Source organism: Natator depressus, chromosome 7 (genome assembly GCF_965152275.1).
Source record: "Natator depressus isolate rNatDep1 chromosome 7, rNatDep2.hap1, whole genome shotgun sequence".
Classification (NCBI taxonomy): domain Eukaryota; kingdom Metazoa; phylum Chordata; order Testudines; family Cheloniidae; genus Natator; species Natator depressus.
Window position 1 is genome coordinate 76,179,532 of NC_134240.1, and position 20,188 is coordinate 76,199,719.

The following is a 20,188-nucleotide window of genomic DNA, read 5'->3' on the forward strand; positions in this document are numbered from 1 at the left end:
CAGAAGGAATGTTAACAACCTTCCCCTTTTGACCTACACCAATAATAAGATCACAATGAAGCTTTGCAATGAAGACATCCATTAAAAACAATACAGGCCACACAAGGAAAGTATTCTGAATGATAGCTTGTACATGAATTCATCTATGGAATTTTTCTTTTTAACTAGTTTGATCCACAATTCAACTAGTTAGAGTAGTAGACTACATATATTATCTGTTCCTTATAGTATAATAACCATGTCATTATAATGGTATTTGACAAAATTAGAAGTTGAAACAATCACTTTCCTAGAAACTTATGGACACTCATAATATTAAAAAGACACTCAAATGTTTAATCAGACTTTTCTATGTAATAAAAATCAAACTTTGTAAACCACATTTTGCTATTTTTGGTAAACATTCTATTAAAAAAAAAAGCCCACCACCAAAAATCAATTTACCAGTCATCAGTTAACTGTTTCTCAAAAATCACTTCCCTTGGAATCTCCAAACAGAAAGTTAATGAAGATCTGAAAACTACATTAACCTTCAAAGAGCACAATATTTACCCTACTACTTTCAAATGTTTATCTTGTAAGCTCTAACACCTGGATTTTTAACTACTCCAGGAAGCTGTAAGAGTAACAAACAAAAATAACCATCACAGTGGAAACAAAGGTCCCAAACCTGCCTCATCCTGCAAAAGGAGGTCAGACTAGGTGATCACAATGGTGTCGGACTTTAAAACCTATGGAATTTGTTAGACACATATGCATAACTTTATTCACCCGAGTAAAGTTGTGCGTATAAGTGCTTGAAGAACCAACCCCAAACGGAGCAGTCATTACGACAAACAGCAGAATCCAAACAATTTTATGAAGATGCCAGGAAACACCCAAAACTTTAGGGAAATTGAGGGGTTGGATAATTGATGTTCCCCTGATTACAGGCTGATAGCTGGATAAGCAGAAGGGGCTGCCAGAAGGAAGTCACATTCCTTGAACAGAAGAATGAATCAGTGGCTATAATTTACACTTTTTCAATCAAGCCCTTAGCAAGAGGATATTAAAGAAAATTGGTAACCTCAAGAATAAGGGGTAAATTACTGAATTAAAAGCTAGTTAGCAAATGGAGCGGTGGAGAAAAGGAGGAATAAATGGATAATTCTCAGCTAAGAAAGAAGGAACAGTAAGGTGTCCCAAAGACCAGTACAGTTCAACATTTATTAACTGTCTGGAAGACAGTGGACAGAAAGATGGAAAAGTTTATTAACAACATTAGTTAACATCAGACTGGATGGTGAAAGACTCAAGTGACCTAATGCACAAGAGAACAGATGGTCTTGTGGTTGAGGCACTGGACTGGGACTCAGAAATGTTCAATTCCCAATCCTGCCACAGATATGTTGGGCAAGCCACATAGGCTCTGATTCTGCAAACATACACCTGCTTAACTTTATACGCATGAGCAAAGGACTGGAGTTTCAATCTCTCTTTGTCTCAATTCCCCATCTGTAAAATGGGGGTTTTGTTGCATCACAGAAGTATTAGGACATCACTGGCAAACAAGGAAAGAGTCACAGGGAGGGTAAGTCCAGGTTTAGAAACATAGTGGACTTTTTCCTGTCATGTGCGTATTAGGTCTTGAGGTTGGCACCCTGAGAATGCCTTGCCCTGGAAGACTGACAGCCAGGCCTCCTATTTCTCACTCAGTTAGGAAAGTAGCTCAAAGGGGCTTACCTGGCCTTCTTGCTCTCCTTTCAGAGACTTGCAAGACTGGACTACCGTCGTTTATTAAAGAAACTGGGGCGATCCAAACCCACTTTTCTCAGGGTTTGTGCCTATATGCTACACCATTTTCTCTTCCCTATAGCCAATACAGAAGAAGGAGCTTCTGTCTGCTGCACTGGAAAGGACAATGAGGATCAACCTTGGAAAGGCTCTCCTATTTAAAACAAGACAGTTTTTTCAATAAACAGTGAAGGATTAAATCCCCGAGTACTTTTGAGGAATTGATAGCTGTGTGATGTTGGTGGCTGATATATTGAACACCCTAGTTATTAAGGCACACTATCTCTGACCTCGTTTATCCAACTACTTTTGTTGTGAGAAGGGCAGCTGTATCCCTACCTCAGTGTTTGTGAAGTGCTCTGATATTATACCAGCAGGGGCCATATGAGTAGACAGAGGACCACATACCTATGCTATCTTAATTTAAACTTATACCCTCATGAGCGAAATAGTCATATGGAAAGAGGAAACAAGAGATCTCTCTCACACAAAGCGCATGATTAATTTAAAAAAAAAATGAAAAAAGAGAAATTAGAGCCGTGCCCAACTTTTCCTGTTTCTAAGAGCCTCAGTAAGCTCTCCTATAGAGAAAAACATGAAACCACTTGTTTGTTTGGCAGATAAAAAGTAATTTTACGTTCTGAACAAATTCTCAAGTTTACTCAAGAAGAAGCTCTAGGGATATATAAAGTTAATGATAAATCATTACTATTGTTTCTGGTTTTGTCAAGTTAATTAACATTTCCCCATAGTGCCACATGATTACTTACTATATGCTGTAATTCAGTGAGTCTCCCCCAGAAGTCGATCTGCTTCTTTGATTCTTAGAGTGAAATAGCAATTGACTCACTTTTGATTTAGGTATTTACTGTTTTATTGTACTCTGAGGCTATAATTTAAAAGAGGACACACTAAGGGTATTATGTCCAAAAGTTAACCTACACTTTTTTCCTTCTACCTGTTTACAAAGTCAGAATAATTTTTTCTCTCTCCTCCCCATCATCCAAAACAAAATTAATTGCAGTAGTGCCAACATCCTCTGCACAGGATGGGCAGTGCTTCTGTAAGCAAACAATGTACTCTGCTCCTTGAACTTCACCACAGCCCAAACATGATATTCTTGAATATAGGAGGAGATAGGGGAGGGAGGAATTAAGTTTTGATTACTCAGACCAACCCTGCCCTAAACTACTGTTAGATAAATATCTGCCATTTTGCTCCTAAGCCAGCCCAGTTTCATTACATGAAGGAGAGAGGTTGACTTTTGTGCTCCTCAGACCAACAAGCCCAGCACACTCATGTGAGGATGGCTCTTATACAGTCTGGGCTTGACTGGCATCAATGATATTTTGGAGAGTGGAAAAAGACAACATGTGCTATTGATCATGTTCAAAACCTAAGATGTCTTATGATGCAAGTAAAGGAGTGTAAAAATTGAGTAACTGTTTCCCCCACGCAAAAATATTCTATGGGATGGAGAAAAAGAGAAAACAAATACTGTACTTGCATCTCAAACTGTTTTGAACATCTGAAGAAAATATCAGTCTTCTGTTTTTGTTTGAAGGCCAGACTCATCTCAGCAAACAAATGACAGGCCAAACTAACCTATAGTTTTCCAGTTTTGTCGTGTCCATTCTTTAGCATGGAAGGTTGTCCCTAAAACCTAAAGCGAAACAGTGCTAGGCCAAAGTTTCAACCCTAAAACCATACAGGTGTTTTGAGGAAACTGCACCAACATAGAGAGTGTGATCCTTGAAGTGCCCAGAGCAGCATTCAGTTATAAGAAAGAAATGATAACAAGACAAGGAAAGGATGTGTCGGGGGGGAGGTGGGGGCACTAGCTAGATGGAAACACAGATGCAGAGAGGTGAAGGACAGGAGAAAGAAAAGCTGAGAACTTTAATAAGAGTAGGGGGAATAGAATGAGCGGAGAAAATATGGAAAATTAATAAAGCCAAAAAACATGAGAAGTCAGAGATTACTTTAGAAGGATCACCAAAATTATCCCATAATACAGCTCTATGGTAGCTATAGCAGCTGCTTACATGGAATAGTAATATTAGAAAAATATTCAACATATTTTAATTAATGAAATTTAACACCTGGAATCATGAACCAACTGCACCACGTTACCAGGCAGCAACAGGAAGTGCTCCATGGACTAACAGAGGAGCCAGGACACAGTTGGGGAACTTCTGGATTACAACATTGCTACACACATTTCACCTGATTAAGGCTTGCAGGATTGGGCCTTTTTTTGTAATAAAAAGATGCCAAAAATACTTTTCTTCACAAATTCATTTCAAAAACTGAAAGTACCAGTTGTAACTATATTTCATGTGAAATATACTGCATATCATGAATGACCAAACTTTAGATAACATACAATGGTACACAAACACTAATCTAGGTCAAAATAATCTAACGGATGGTCACAAGTGAGATAAACAGCAATGTTACACTAGTGGATTACAAGGTTCAGACAATAATTTGAAGGGCCAAAGGTGGCGGGGGGGTGGGGGGGGAGGAAGGGGAGGGAGAGTGTGCCGGAGAACAGGAAGCAAAAGGGACTTCCCAACGGTGAGAAAAAACAGGTGGAGAAGATAATCAGCTAGAACAGTCCCTATGGAATTTTGGGTGGGAGAAAGATTGAGGCGAAGTTAGTGAAGAGACAAGGAAGAAAAAGAAAGGTTTCCACCAGAACTGTCCTGTGTAGATCATACACCTGCAATTGTGGGCCATACATTCCCATCTGTAAAATATATGAATAGATACTTTTAATACGGGAATTGTCATTTCTTCTGAGTGTTCTGATGACTACACAAAATTACACTTTACTGTTCTTCGTATCACCAAAATTCCTTTATGGAACCATAGTCCTTTAGTTCACATTGACCTCTTTATTCAATGTCAAAAATAAAAACTTGCTATATTTCACAAAAATATAGAAAGATTTTATCTAAGCTATTACTGTTAAATCAATAACTTCTCTTATATAACAGACAAAATGGAGTCTGAATTTATGACAATTTTTATATTACATAATTACGGACTCCTCTTTTCCCACCCAGAGATTTTTTTTTTTTTAAATCAAATTGCAAACAAAAGTACAGAATTTTTTAGTTACACCTAACATTCACTATGGACCTTCTACAGACTTTAGGCAATCCACAAATTGGCTGAGGACTGCACAAGGTCCAGATATCAGTATAAAGGACAAAATACACTATTGGTACTGACCTACTATAATTCATTCCTTTTAAGGTTAACACTCGAAACAATACCATCAAACGTGAGTGCCAAAAAGAAACAAAAGTATTCTATTCCTCTATTTGATTTTGAAAGAGATGCACGTTTGAAAAAAAATTCTTTTCAGAACACAATACTTTGTATTATAATGTGATAGGTAGCAACCAAAGCTGTTCTAATTGTGATGCTTAAAACCTCAAATACACATATAGACCAGCCATTCATGATTAATTGTATTTAGTGGCAAGCTAATTACTATGTTGTATTCTCTTTCATACCTTATAATAACCACTAAGAAAAGTATCCATTTTTTTTGGTTCAACTGCCTACAGGGTTCAAAGGATAAGTACATTTCTTAGAATAAACTGGGAAAAGTATTTGCAAATAAGAAAACAAATACTGATACCCAAGTAAATATCTTTTGAACTTACAAATGGTTGGACTAAGTGAAAGGGTTACCACTGTCTTCATAAAAACTTATACCTAATAAACTAGTATTGAAAGATATTTTTGGAGATAAAAGATGTAAATAACATGGTCTGTGCCCAAATAAACTGTGCCTAGAGACTCTACTTGCAAAGATCAGCATAGCAATGGTGTGTGGGTGATGCAAGGTTGTTCTGAAATCAAGAAGGTCTGAGTCGAGCACTCTCAGTAGAGAGTGAATTTAGGAGGCTGGACTGCGGTTTGTGTCCAAAAAAAAAAAAATAAAATAAAAAAATCTTTCAGTAGTCCACTAAAAAGACCAACTCTTGTTCAAAACATGCCTCTTTTTTTGACATCAGCCATCATAAACATGGAAGACATTCAGATCTGGAGACCCCCAACTTCTTGAAAGAAAGCAGAATATTTTCAGTTAAGAGCCTGATCCAAAGCCCACTGAAGTCAGTGGGAAAAACTCATAGGGTATGTCTACACTACAATAAAACACCCACATCTGACCCATGTCAGCTGATTCAGACTCATGGGGCGCAGGCTGCAAGGCTATAAAATTGCAGCGCAGAGGTCCGGGCTCAGGCTGGAGCTCAGGCTCTGGTTCCGGGCAAAGGGAGAAGGTCCTGGAGCCCGAGTCAGCTGACATAGGCCAGCTGCAGGTGTTTTACTGCAGAGGATATATTCCCTCAATGATGTCAGTGGACTTTGGATCAATCCCTAAATACAGAGGCTTTAGAAGAACTTGTGGGTGTGGAATCAAAGCCAGATTACCCCGCTTAGAGCAGTTCTGAATGATGGTAACCTATGCCGGATTTAGCATAGATTGGCCTCAGACACCTAGGTCCTTTGAAGCCCCAGTGCTCAGCAGTTCCCCAAAAATAAACATTTTCCTCAAAGGTAGCTTGAGTCACAACCATTTCAGTATTATAAAGTTTTGAAGCTGCCCACTTGAGAATTACCTGAAACATTAGTTGTGTCCATATATCCTTCAGACAGTCATTTGGAACTTTAAGTATTACTACATAAGACACTGAACATGTAATTAGATCCACTGTCTTGAAAGGGTTTAGTGCACTGGGACTGATTCAGCAAAGTACATGCCTATCATTAAGCATGCAAGTAGTCCCCATGATTAAAGTTCAGCCCATGCATAAATACCTTACTGAATTGGGGCCTATTGGATCTGATTGTAGGATTGGAGCTTTAGTTTTAGCCCATTGGTCTTCACAGGCTAAAAAATTATCATTTCATATTGATTTAAAAATAAATCAACATTTTAAAAAAAGAAAAATCAAGAAAAATATGAGGCTCCCTCCACACTATATCCTAAAAGGAAATATAGATAATGCAATCTGAAGACCTGATGCTAACTATTTTAAGTATTAGCAAAATGTTGTTGAAAACCAGGATAGCTTAAAGATTATATTTTTGAAGAAAAAGGAATAGAGGATAAAGACTAAAGTTATAATTAATCCAAGGTGGATAATCTTACAGTTTCGGTTTTAGTAGAAAGAGGCTTCAGAAGTTCTGGGCATGTTACCAAAATTTTACATTTATCATACTTTTTTCCGTCTCCTTACCTCCTCCCCCCTCCCAATAGAAACTTTTTGTTCAGCTAATCAGTGTATAATACATAAAATATCCAGTATTTAAAATGAAAGTGTCTCTCCTAAGCATAGGAGAGAAACAACAGTTAACAAGTAATACGCCATTTGTATCAGTTAAGAGAAATATCAGACCAAGAGGATAAATTTCAGCTGATGTGATGCAGTATTTGTTAGAATAAGAAAAGTTTATCATGTTTCTGAAAAAATATGCAAGCCATATAAAAATTATAATAATACAGCAGTAAGATTTGGTGTAAGGAATTAGATCTGTTCACATTCAGTCATGGAAGTAAGGTAGCTGAGTGGAAAGGTGTTCCAGGGAGAAGTAGAATTGTCACTAATGCACCTGTGCACCATGAGGCTGTGACTGCACTAGCATTTGTCTTCAAATTTCCCACTTTGGCAGCTCCAGCAGTGGTAGCAACAGTGAAAGCAATAGTATGGACCAGCTGCCTGTGTTTTAACTATCATGCTATCTAGCTCAGGGGTTCTCACAACAAATTTTTGGGTGGCCTCAGAGTGTGGCCAACAACTCTTGCTGGTGGCCACACTAACAATTTTTCCTAAAATACTTAATTAACTTTAGGAACAACAGATATGCACATATACATGTCCAAATCATAGTAATTTATTTATGTTAGGTTTTTTTAAGACTCAGTAATAAAAATAATGTATAGTTGTCTCTATTCTTTACTGGACCTAAACAGAATAGAAACACAAATAATGCTCTTTGCATGTTCTTGTCTCTTTTGTGGTTGATGTTTCTTTTGCTTTTTTGATTGTGCTTTTTTTCCCCTCTAAGACTTGCTAGCTGGTAAATCTTCTGCTATGAAAAGTGATATTTGTATATTTATTAATATGACTTTTCACAGCAAACTTATTCAGCCCCAGCAAACCCTGGGACAAATTAAGACCTGGATAGGGAGGTGGACAGGGAGGCAGTGGGGCCCAGGGATGATGGTGGGGGTTGTGAGCCTGGGGCTGAAGCCTGAAACTAGAGCCTGCCACTGTGTGGATGAAGCCCGAAGCCCTGTGGCCAAAGCCTGCCTCCTCTACCCCCAGGAAAGTGGGAAATTCACCAATTGCCTGCACCTTCAGCATTTGTGTCTCCAGAGGGGGGCAGGGCAAGAGGGAGAGAGGCCACTGCTTTGCACCGCCCCCGTAACAGCCCAGATGGCTGTGGCCACAAGAAAAGGCCCTGGTGGCCACATTTGAGAAACAGTGACAAAGCCTAGTCAGTATAGTTTTAGATAACATGATGGAGGATGTTATCTACACTATTGCTCCCACCATTACTACCAGTGGGGGAGCTGCAGTGGTGTTAGCAACAGATGGAAAGTATCTCTAGTGTAGACTAAGACAGCCAATTAACAATGTTTACATCCTGTAACCATGTTGTCTTAACTGTTTAAAAAAAAAAAAAAACAAAATAAACTAAATATTTGTTTTTTTTAAAAAAAGCATATGTTGATAAAGAGTTATTTTACGGAAATGTAGCTCATACACTTAATACTGTAAATAAATGGTACCATATGACTGCTGTAGCTGATGTTTTCAAAAGTGACTGTGTGTTCTGCGCTATCATTAGAAAAGGGGTACAAGCATGATCCGTCATTTTTGGACTACCTTTCTTTCAAGCATAATTTGCACCAATCTATATTCAGGAATATAATTTATAATTTAATCTGATGTACCTGAGCACATTATAAATAAGATATAGAAACATCTAAGGTGCATTGTCTATATATGCAGCAGTATTTTTTCCAAAATGAGAAAGAAAAAAAAAAAAAGAATTTTTGGAGGAAGTGAAGTCTAGTAGTTTGAAACTGGAATGGGAATAAGGGCTATTGGATTCTATTCCCAACTGGTATGTGTACTGTATATTTTAACAAAGTCTATGTTCAAAAACAGATGTTTAGAATGGTATAATTTATTTTAATATGTATATATTTTAAATGCATCTGTGAACATCTACTTTCTTCATACTTCGGGTGGGAAAAGAAAAAGAGGCTTCAATTATATTTCAATTTTTGTGGTTTAAATTTAAAAACCAAGTTCAAAAAGATTGCAAAATATGATTTGATACTGTATGAAAAATAGGTTTGACATATGGGGAACTGAACTCATTAGGAATGTAGAGTCCAACAAAGGAGAAGTTTTATGGTATTGCAAAACGCGTACACCAGTGCACTCAGTTGTACTGCGTTAGCGCATGTCTCCTTTCGATAAAGAGCAAGACTCCAAGAAAAAAGTCATTTTGAAGTGGTGCAGCCCACACTTGGAGAATGACCCTCTCCAGACCATTTCACTTTCCAGTTGTTTATTACCACCAACCTGCCACAAACATATCGAAAAGCACCTTCCTCTCTCAGCATTACTCGCCATGCAAGTTAGGAGCGGAACACAGCACAGTCAGCATTTGATTTGAAAGAGAAACAAGCGTGAAGCAAAAGAGGACGCCAGGATTTCCAAGTCCCTCCGTATTTCATTTACTACAATGTTCATATTCTAGAGCAGAAACACTAGTTCTTACACAGTCAGCAAGTTCTTTTCTCACTTCACCCAGTGGCATCCAAGCCCCAGGCTGCAGTCAGCACCTTTCAGTCCCTCAGGCCGTTCAGGATTCTTTGCATTTGCAGGTGAGAGCGCCTTTAGCACACTCCCGCCAAACCTGCGCTAACCACCCTCAGCGACTGCAACCGACCACCCCTCCCTTCGCGGATCGCTTCGGAGTTACCCCCGTCCTGCCGGGACAAACAGCCCCACTTCTGCTCGGCGCCCCCGGCTAGCCCTGCCAGCCAGGTGTGCGGCAGTCCCTCGGCCCCAGCAACGCTCCGAGCGGGGCACCGGGACGCAAGCCCAGAAGAGAGCGAGAGGCGGTGAAGGGAGCGAAAAGGGGGACCGCGAGCGATGGACAGGCGCAAGGGGCGAGAAGGCTGCGGGCTCACCTGATCCGCGCCTCCGCTCGCCCCGCCTGGGGGAGAGGAGGAGGCCATGTTGGGGGGGCTCCTAGGCGCTTTCCCCACCTCCCCTCCTGCTCAGCTTGGCTGGCGGGGCGGGGCTGCGCTTGGCTCTCACTTCGCAGTCCCTCGGACTCCGGCGCTAGCTCCCCGGGCTCGGGCTTTGCCGCCGCGCCGCGGGCGAGAGCTGCCCCAGGTCTCCACCCCTGCCAGGCGGAGGGGGAGCGGCTGGGTCAGGTACCGCGGCCGCGTCGCCTGAGCGCGTTTCTCCTGCAGGGGTAAGTTTCCAGGCTCCGGAGCACGGGGCCGGCCCCGCCCCGCCCCGCTTGCCGGGAAACGGGGCGCGGCTTAGCGCGCGGCGCAAAGGTGAAGCGCTCGGGGGAAGGGAAAGGTGCGCGGCCCAGGAAGTTTGCGCTGAGTAGAGGGGCGCAAACGGCAGAGCCGGGAGCTAGACGCTCCTGCTGGAGGAGAGCGAGGATGGCTCCATCGCAGGTGCCCTTTGCCAAGCCAGCTGCAATGGATGGGAGCGGCAGAGAAGCGGGAAAGTTAGCGAAGGGTCGGTGTGTTTGCTCAGGGGCTGCTTGAAAGACCGCCCCAGCCCTGTACACTGCGGTGTGCTGTTCCGAAGAGAGACTTCCAAACAAAGCCCTGTAGACTGCACAGCGCAGAGGCCTAGCACTAGGTCACTCAGCCCTGCCTACGGCCAGGACAGAAAGCAGCCCGAGTCGGTGATGTGGAGGCCTGTAGAGCACAGTTAGGACATGGCAAGTAGTTGCACCTGGCCATTTGAAATGGAGAGACTGTTTCAGTTCTCTTCGTTGATTGTCCCCCTGGGTAGAGTGGCTTATTACACAAAACTAGCCAGATACAAAGTTGTTCTCAGTCAAAAACAAAAGCACATGGAAATAAAACCCTGCTACAATGTACCAGCTTTCTTACTTTGCTTGCTGGGGTGGGGGAAACATGCCACAAAAGCATCTGCTTAGTTAAGGGCTATTAAGGGCAATTTTTCAAGTGGACAGTTTTCCTTTTGCTGCTGAAAACTGTGATTACAAAATTTAATTTACAGTCCCCTTTTTTTTGCACCTGGAAAAGACTGTGAGTGCAGTTCTTTTGCTTGGGATTACTGTATTATGAAGGCAAATTGGGCAGTTACAGGTGCAAGCATTCAATATTCTACTCCTCTTTCAGTTTTCATGGTGCAAAGTTTGTGAGAACACCTTGAACCCATAAAAAGGAGACTAAGCTGTAGCCCTTTGGGAAGATTTACTCCTTACGTGTTTTTAAATAGTGATTATTGATTATTCACTATAAATAGTATTCAGAGTAGCAGCCCTGTTAGTCTGTATTTGCAAAAAGAACAGGAGTACTTGTGGCACTTTAGAGACTAACAAATATGAATTAGTGGGTTTTAGCCCACGAAAGCTTATGCTCAAATAAATGTTAGTCTCTAAGGTGACACAAGTACTCCTGTTCTTTTTATAAATAGTATAGTGATTAATACATTTTCTGTAAAAGAAAATTGAACCTCACACTACTGGAAGAGTAATGTTAAAATACATTATCAGTAACAAGTGTTCATGTACAAAATTAGCAGCTGATAGTTGTTCATAATATATATGATGTAGTCTGAGTCATGGTCTGGAAAAGTTTATCAAGATTATAGGATATAAAGCACAAAGTGTAGAATTACATACCAAAAGTGGTGCCTCTTAAAACATTCACTTATTTGTTTTGAATTATGCTTTTTAAAAATCTCTTCTTTGGAATTTTTAAAAATTAAACTGAGTAATATTTCATCATAATCATAAATATATATAACAATTTACAAGCAGGGTATGACGATGCAAGGTATTGAAAAAGCTACAACTGAAAATGGCTGTGCTGTGGATTTGGATCTCTCTATCTTGTCTGTTGCATTTTCTTGTTCCTCTCAGAGGCTTGGTTCTGATGTTCCAGTTCATTTCTGGGTTGTATTACAGCTTAGTTTGTTCCTAAGAATTTTAAGTTCTTTAGGATAGGGACCAACTTTTTCTTCTGTGTTTGTACAGTTCCTAGCACAGTAAGGTCCTGTTCCATGACTGACTCCTATGTGTTCTGGTAATATGAATAATTGTTAAGAAGAATTAACAGTGATACAGAGTTTAAATAAACAGTTTACTTTATTAAACATTCATTTACAGTGGAATTTTGTTGCACATAACCTAATTCAGTAGTCCTCTACCACCTTAGGCCAGAATCCTGAAGACATTTATGTATTAAGTCAGTGAAGCTACTGATGCATGTAAAGTTACGCACTAAGCGGAAGTGTTTGTGGGAAACTGGGTTTTTTGGCTGCTTTCTTATTAACTGCCAGTCCTGTCTACCCAGCCAAATGAACAGTATTGAACCATAATGATACATATAGGCTGTCTCTAGATTACAGAAATGAACCCCTGGTAGGGTTGCAATGGTATAAACAAACAGCACCAGTACAGTGCATCCATATGTACTAGACTAGAGTACACACTAGCACTCTAGTCCATCACTTATTTTCAGTTGTGTAAGCTTGATATATTGTGGTCTCAGAGCTTGTCTACACTTACAGCACTCCAGCTGTGCCATTGTAGCATTTAGTGAAGAAGCTACCTACCCAGCTGGGAGAGCTTCTCCCATCAGCATAGGTACTTATCCTCCTCAAGAGCAATGTTGACAGGAGAAGAGCTACCATCAACATAGCGCTGTCTACACCAGGAGTTTAGTCGGTATAACTGCATTACAAGTATCAGAGGGGTAGCCGTGTTAGTCTGTATCCACAAAAACAACGAGAAGAAGTGGGTTTTTTACCCACGAAAGCTTCTGCCCAAATAAATCTGTTAGTCTTTAAGGTGCCACCGGATTCCTCATTGTTTTTGCATCACAAGTGTGATTTTTCCACACACCTGAGCAACAAGTTCATAGTTTAGACCAGGTCTCAGACTGTCAACTTAATGTCTTTCCATCTCAAAAAGTCACTGTTAGGGTCAGTCTTTCATGAGCACCAGAATAATCTCCCCCCGCCCCCAAGTCTTTACTCCTACCTTGTGTGTATATCCTTGGACAATAATATCACCCTTAGGGAAAGAGGTGCAGAATGAAAGCATTCAGGGTTTAGTTGTCTTATTTTCAGATCATGAAACAAAGTAACTTTATAACTTAAATTACAGAAGTTACACTCTTCAGATTTATAAGAAAAGCCTGTTCCCATCCTACCTGCAGTGTTCATTGGGACTTGGCAATTTTTGTCAGATCCACATGTGCTAAACCAGCAATAAGCAGACCAGGGTGTAAGTTTGCTTATATCCAAATCAGCTAAATAGAGCCCATAGATTTTCATCTCAGTTGACTCATCTGGAAAAACATGCATCCATTCTTGGCAGTTGGAACTGTACCTTGGGGGAAGAAAAATTCACTTCCCTTATTTCAATGAAGGAATTTAATCCAGTCTATGCCAAACACTGTATGGGATTTATACATGCTACCATAGTGCATTTGATCCTGCACAACACTGTCACACAGAGTGTGGTGTATAAACATAAGACAAGAAGTGATGAGCAGGTCAAAGAAGCAGGGGAAGCCAAACCTGCAATAATAATAGGAGCTATGCTGCACAGCTACTGAGTTATTCCTGCCTAAAAGAAGGAATAAGATTAAGGAGAGGAGTTTAGAGCTCAGCACTTTATTTTTAGAAGGTGCACTTAACGCTATGTTATCTCAGCCACAAACAATGTCCACCACACCTGCCCCTTAATTTTTACCCTGAACTCCCAAGAATAATACCAGGTCTCCACTTAAAAGTTTTGCCAGCATAGCTATGTCGGTTAGGGATGTGATTTTTTTACACTATAGCAATGCCAGCAAAAGCACTAGTGTAGAAGCAGTCATGCTGGCAAAACTTCCACTGACCTCCATGGAGCCAAGATTTCACCCTTGAGTTACAGACACATGAATAAACTAAGCAGGCAAAAACATTTCCTCTAATACACATTTAATCTATTTTAAATTAAGACTCTGTATATAGTATTTTAATCAGTTAATTTACTTGTGTTATTGCCTGGCTTCTCCCTAGGTTAGTACAGTATACACTATAATCACAGTGTAATGTACAGTGAACTACTCAGTGCTCATTCTATCTCAAATTCAAATAGTTTTGGATGAGTTATAGAACATAGCTAAATTTAATGACATGGGACTAAAGTTGCTTCTTTCCAGCTTCCATCTTTTTTGCTTACTTTCATACCCTTTTCAGGAAATAGATTATTTTTTCTTGTTTTACTGGCAAGATGTGAAAAAGCTAGTACAATACATGAAAAACAAAATCTGATATCCGGAACTGTCCCTTCATAGCCAGAGGCACTTAATAGGTTAAAGTAATCAATTAAGTGTATACTGGAGCTATACATTAAAGAGAGACCAGCACTGTAACATGATATTGCTTTCCTAAAATGTAGCTTAGGTTATGTCTACACTACAGTCTACGTCAGCAAAACTCCTGTCACTCAGGGGCGTGAATATTCCCCATTCATTCTTCTCCCTCCCCCCCCACCCCGAACAACATAAGTTATACTGACATAAGCATATGTGTGCACAGCACAACATCAGCAGGAGAACTTCTCCCACTGCCATAGCTTATGCCGCTAGCAGAGTTGGGTTTTTTTATGCCAATGGGAGAGCTCTCTCCTGTCAGTATAGAGCATCTTCACCACACATGCTACAGCGACACAGCTATATCAGTACAGCTATGATGCTGCACTGCAGTACATATAGACATACAAAAATACAGTAGGAGAGACTTAGGGTATTATGACATACTAACAGCAGTGTTCTTCTCTTTGTAATTTATTTTAAAGCAAAAAAGCAATTGGTTGTGTTTCTCTGCTATTTTGAGTACAATGAACACAATCTATTTTAAATACCCAAATTAATATTCATAAATGAGTCAAACGTCTTTAAATAATAATGTGGTTTAAACAACAGAATACACTTCTCTTTACTTTACAGAAATGCCATTGCTGAGGAGAATATAATTAATATATAAAAGACAAGACTATATTGACTCTTGCAGCTGCCCTCTAGTCAGAAAAGAAGAGTGTTGTTCAGAGGATTACATTGGATTCTTATCCACAGATACATCTCCCATACTATAATATGGTATTATGGGTTGGTTCATGCATTCCTTCTGCACCGAAATTTTCAACTAAAATGAAAAGGAGTTTGAGGTGCACAATTTTAGTATGTTACTATTTCCCATTCATGTAACCAAAATGGCAATTAATATTAAATTTCCAAGGTGCTGCAAGAAATTTTACATATGCAAGTCTATTGAATTTAATGGAAGCAGCCAATCTACCATCTTGTGAAACATTTAGAAAATGTAATTAAACCTCTATTTCAAATTATGGACCTGGTGTGAACAAGTTCAATGCTAGATCCTTTTACTATCCCTTCAGATACTTTTGACAGTGATGCAATCTTCTCTCAGTATTACTATATTTACTGTTTGCTTATGGTCATACTCAGTGGGGTACTTTCCGGCACTTTCCAGACTGAAAAGAGGGCATGGTTCCTGTCTTAAGGACCTCACAAGCTAAGGCTAGACAGACAAAGGTTAGGGGAAGTGAAACCAGAATAGGCTTGGTAGGGGTGGCATGGCAGAAAAAATAAGAATTCTGGTTCATGAAAAAAGCTGAGGTTTAAGAGTTTGTTTTCGTTCAGACTTGCTACATTGCATTGATCAAGACAAGCAGACACGATATTGACAACTGCTAGTACCTCAGGTATATTGCCACAAATTACTACATCTGGCACATGCAAACCCATGTGCGGGACATCTTGGGGAGGACAAGATGCAGTCTAGGCTCCTAGCCCTATTCTTAAAGGCACCTGGACAAAAGGAAGTCGAGAATTTCTGTGCATCATGTCCCGAATGCCAATTAATGGCTTCTAAGGGAATCTTGTGGGCTACCTTGAAGAAGACTACCTTCGAAGAAATTGGAGTTGATGTTACAGGTCCCCTAGAGAAGGGCACCTCTGGACTTCAGCATATACTAGTCGTCATGGACCGTGCCATCAGATACTGGGAAGCTATACCACTCCAGTCTACAAATCCTAAGATTATCGTTAACGAGCTGCTGAAGGTCTTTGTGTAGGTAGCGTTTTCCAAAGAAGTCCTGACGGACCAGGGGACAAATTTCACATCCTGGCTGGTGAAAGAAGTTTGGGAACTATTAAAAATCAAAGTATTATGCAAATCCATATATGCTCTAGTAGAAAGATTCTGACACTCAAGAGAATACTCAAGAAATTCATTGCCCAGGATCCCTGACACTGGGAACAACTACTCCCAGCCTTACTCTACGCTATCAGAGAGGTGCCCCAAGTGTCAACATGGTTTTTGCCCTTCAAACTGCTATATGGAGGACAACCAATGGCCAAACTCAACCTGGTATAGGAAACCTGGGAAAGCCATGCACAGAGAGCGGACAACATATTGCAGTATGTTTTATAGTTATGTGAGAGACTGGAGGCTATGGGGGCATACACTGGATAAAAATCTCAAAGAAGCACAGGAACAATAATGAAAGCATAATAAAGGATGGATGCGTGTCTTTCAGCCAGGCGTCAGAGTCCTGTTACTTCTTCCAAGCTTGGAATCAAAGTTAGTAGACATGTGGCAAGGCCCTTATTAGGCTGTAAAGAAAGTGGGGACTGTAGACTACTTGATCAGACAACCAAGGAAGAAAAACAAACCACAAATTTACCACAAACTTACTGAAGTCCTGGAAAAAGCCACGTAAAACCTTTTCGTCACACCATATCCTGAGGAACTGGTACTAGGACTCCAAGTTAATGACTGCCTAAAAGAAAGCCCAGTACCCCTTGGAAAGAACCTAAACCATAAGCAAAGGGAATGGGCACTCCAGCTGGTGACCACTTTCCCACAGGTATTCTCAGCTCTCCGTAGGAAGGTGTTCCTGGCACAGTATCACACTAATACAGAACCCCATAAGGTAACATGGGAAGGGCTCTGACCAATCCCCAGCAAGTTGAGGGGGTGGGGGCCATCGAGGAAGAGATCAAGACCATGTTAGAATTTAAAGTGATAGAAGAATCCCAGAGGGACTGGAGGAGCCTTTTTGTGCTTGTCCCAAAGCCAGATGGCTCACTATGTTTGTGTGTAGATTTCAGAAAAGTGAACTCAGTTTCCAAATGTAATGCCTACCCCATGCCACAAGCCATGCCATGAACTCCTAGACCCACTGGGAGAATCCCAATACATCACCACTTTGAATTTGACAAAAGGGTGTTGGCAGATCCCCTTAACACTGTATTCCTAGGAGAAGACAACTTTCTCTGTGCCACTCAGCATATTTCATTTTAAGGCCATGCCCTTTGGGTTACATGGGGTGGCAGCCACTTTTCAACATTTGATTAACAGATTACTCCGATAGCACAATCAACATGCAGTGGCATACTTACACAGCATAGTTATCTATAACAAGGATTGAGATTCTCATCTAGCTGCTGTTCTCCAGTCACTGAGAGAAGCTGGGTTAATGGCAAAGCCTGCTAAATGTGCAGTAGGAAAGGAAGAAGCCTGTTACCTAAGCCACTGAGTTGAAGGAGGACAAGTCTACCCCTTAGTGGGTAAAGTTCATGCCTTAGGCATACACGATCCCTATGACCAAAGGCAAATGCATGCCTTTTTAGGCTTAGCTGGCTGTTACCGCCAGTTCATACCCCATTTTGCCACCATATAGTGTCCCTGCTAACTGACCTAACTAGGGTGCTGTGAACAGCCACCTGCAAGAGTGCCTTTCAAAAACTCAAGGCCATACTCTGCAGACACACACTGCTATATAGCTCAAACGTCAAAAAGGAATTCATGCTACAGATAAACACATTGGAGGTAGTTCTAGGGGCAGTCCTTTCTCAAGAGATAGATAGAGAACACCTGACAGTATATAACTGGAAACTCTTCTCCACAAGAAAGTATATCAGTGATAAGAGGGGGGGGGGGGGAAGAGTACTTGGCTGCCAAATGGGCAATAAAGAACCTGCAGTACTATCTCCTAGAAAATGAGTTCACACTAGTTATTGATCATGCTCCCTTGCGCTGACTACATGTGATAAATAAAAGACAAATCCAAGGATAATGTGATGGTACCTGTTGCTATAGCCATATGCCTTTCAGATGCAGCACCAGACAGGAAGTTTGCATTGCAGCACTGATATTCTGTTCAGGGAAGTAGCCTACACCAGCCAAGGCCAAGCCTTGGCCTTGCAGGGGAGGATATGTAATGGGAGTCTTCAAACCCCATACTGAACCTAGAAAGGGCAGAGGAGAGTCTCTCCGATTTACAAGCCAGCAGCTTGATCACACCCCGTGCAGCTGCCAGAGCTGTCAATCATGTATGCAGGCACCGACAGCTGCAACCAATAGAGAAAACAGGACCTGCTATAAAGGGAAGAGTACAGAGAAGGAAATGGAGGCAGAAAGGGGTAATAGTACTACATCATGCTGCCTCCAAGAAAACAGCCAAGAGATTGCAAGCCCTAAAATTGAAGGATAGATGATTTAATTGGAGAGGAGGGTACAGGAATCTTGCTGACTGAGAACAAAGTCGGGAGGATCAGCCAGGAGAAGCAGAGACATCTCAAAAGATCACCCCAAGAGATACTGGCAGACCCCCTCAGAATATCATCTGTGGGAGATACTTTTGCAGAGGTAGCTTCCCACTCCTCCCCAAGTGCAGTTGCAGGGAGGCCAACCCACCCCTACTCAATGCTATGGAGACAGGTGTGCCCTTCTCCCCAAAATGGTATTTAACAGTGAGTTAAAGCAATAATCTGTTGCCTTTATTCACGCTGACATATCTAACACAGAAGCTGGAGTAATTGCTCTCCTTACACACTCTATAGAGTGAATGGGACAGAAGGCACTTGGCTTCCTGAGCAATACATCGGTCCAATGACAGCACGGTACTGGTGCATTTGAAGAGCAAGCACCAGGGTGCGTCAGCAAACCTGCACAGAAACTAGAGAATTGCAAACCCTGCTTGAAAATGAATTTCTCACTGTGGTTTCTAAGTAATAGAACTTTATATTTGAAAATAGTATTTTCAAGTTGCTGGTATTCCTTTAAAATGATACAATACCCATAATCATCAGCCTTTGATAGTGTAATTTTAGCATTATCAACACTACCAATAGGCAAGTTGTGTACTTATGAGTCTGAAGCCAGCTTCGTTACCACTCAATATAAAAAATAAATGTAATTTTGTGTTCATATTTAGTATTTGTCTGTACTACCCTCTAGTGGAAGTCTGAGCAACCTATCCAGAATGGCCTCCTTTCCCTCAAAATAATTCTACTACAGAATCATAAATGACTATATGAGCTAGCTATGCTTTTGTTTGGAAAATAGACTATAGGTATCTAGCTTTTTAGGTAAGGGCTCCGACACTATGCTTATGGAATATTTCTGTGAATTCAACGCTCCTGGTGTCCTATATGAAGAACATGGCAAAATTTGTCAAGTTTATCCTTAATAATAGTTTGCACTTTTGTCTTCCTTCATCCGAGGATCTCAAAATACATTCTAAAAACAGTCTCATAACTGCTCACTGAGGTATGTATGTATGTATGTATTATTATACCCATTTTACAGATAGGTACTGTGACATTCCCTAGGGTACAATCTGGACAGCTGTATCCCCTCACTTCTCCAACCTGGGGTACCTTTTATGCTGCTTCACTGTGAGAGCAACCTGTCCTAGCACTGCTCACGTACAGCCTTTAGGAGTAATTTACATGCAAGCTATATTGTCTGAGCTAACCACTCCTGAATTACATACAGGGAAACACCAGCAAACTCACAGTCCCAGACCTTCCCCCAGAAATCTGCATCCCATACTGCCCAGCTCTCTCCTTCTGGACAATACAAGCTTATAGAAAGTCAGTCATTTCATTAATAGAAAATTATATGCACAAACCCTGTTACCTCAGAATGGAGGTTCCCAAATACTTCAGTCCAAACACACTGGTTTAGATAAAACAATATGTGACGTTGTCCTATTAAAATATAATTATGCAAACCATTGTTGCTATCACTGCTATATAATTTCAGCAAATCTTATACAAAAT

The 20,188-nt window shown here is 40.7% G+C and overlaps 1 protein-coding gene across 2 annotated transcripts in view; it reads left to right on the forward strand.

The window, feature by feature from the left end:
• Positions 1-20,188, forward strand: part of CDK1 (cyclin dependent kinase 1) — a 93,056-nt gene that overhangs the window by 49,074 nt on the left and 23,794 nt on the right. Inside the window, exon 1 of one of the 2 annotated variants that reach the window (XM_074958840.1) lies at positions 10,131-10,302. The exons of the other annotated variant lie outside the window; for it this stretch is intronic. The gene's annotated coding sequence lies outside the window, so the exon portion shown is untranslated. Of the gene's footprint in view, positions 1-10,130; positions 10,303-20,188 lie in introns of those variants that run through there. 2 annotated transcript variants of the gene reach the window in all.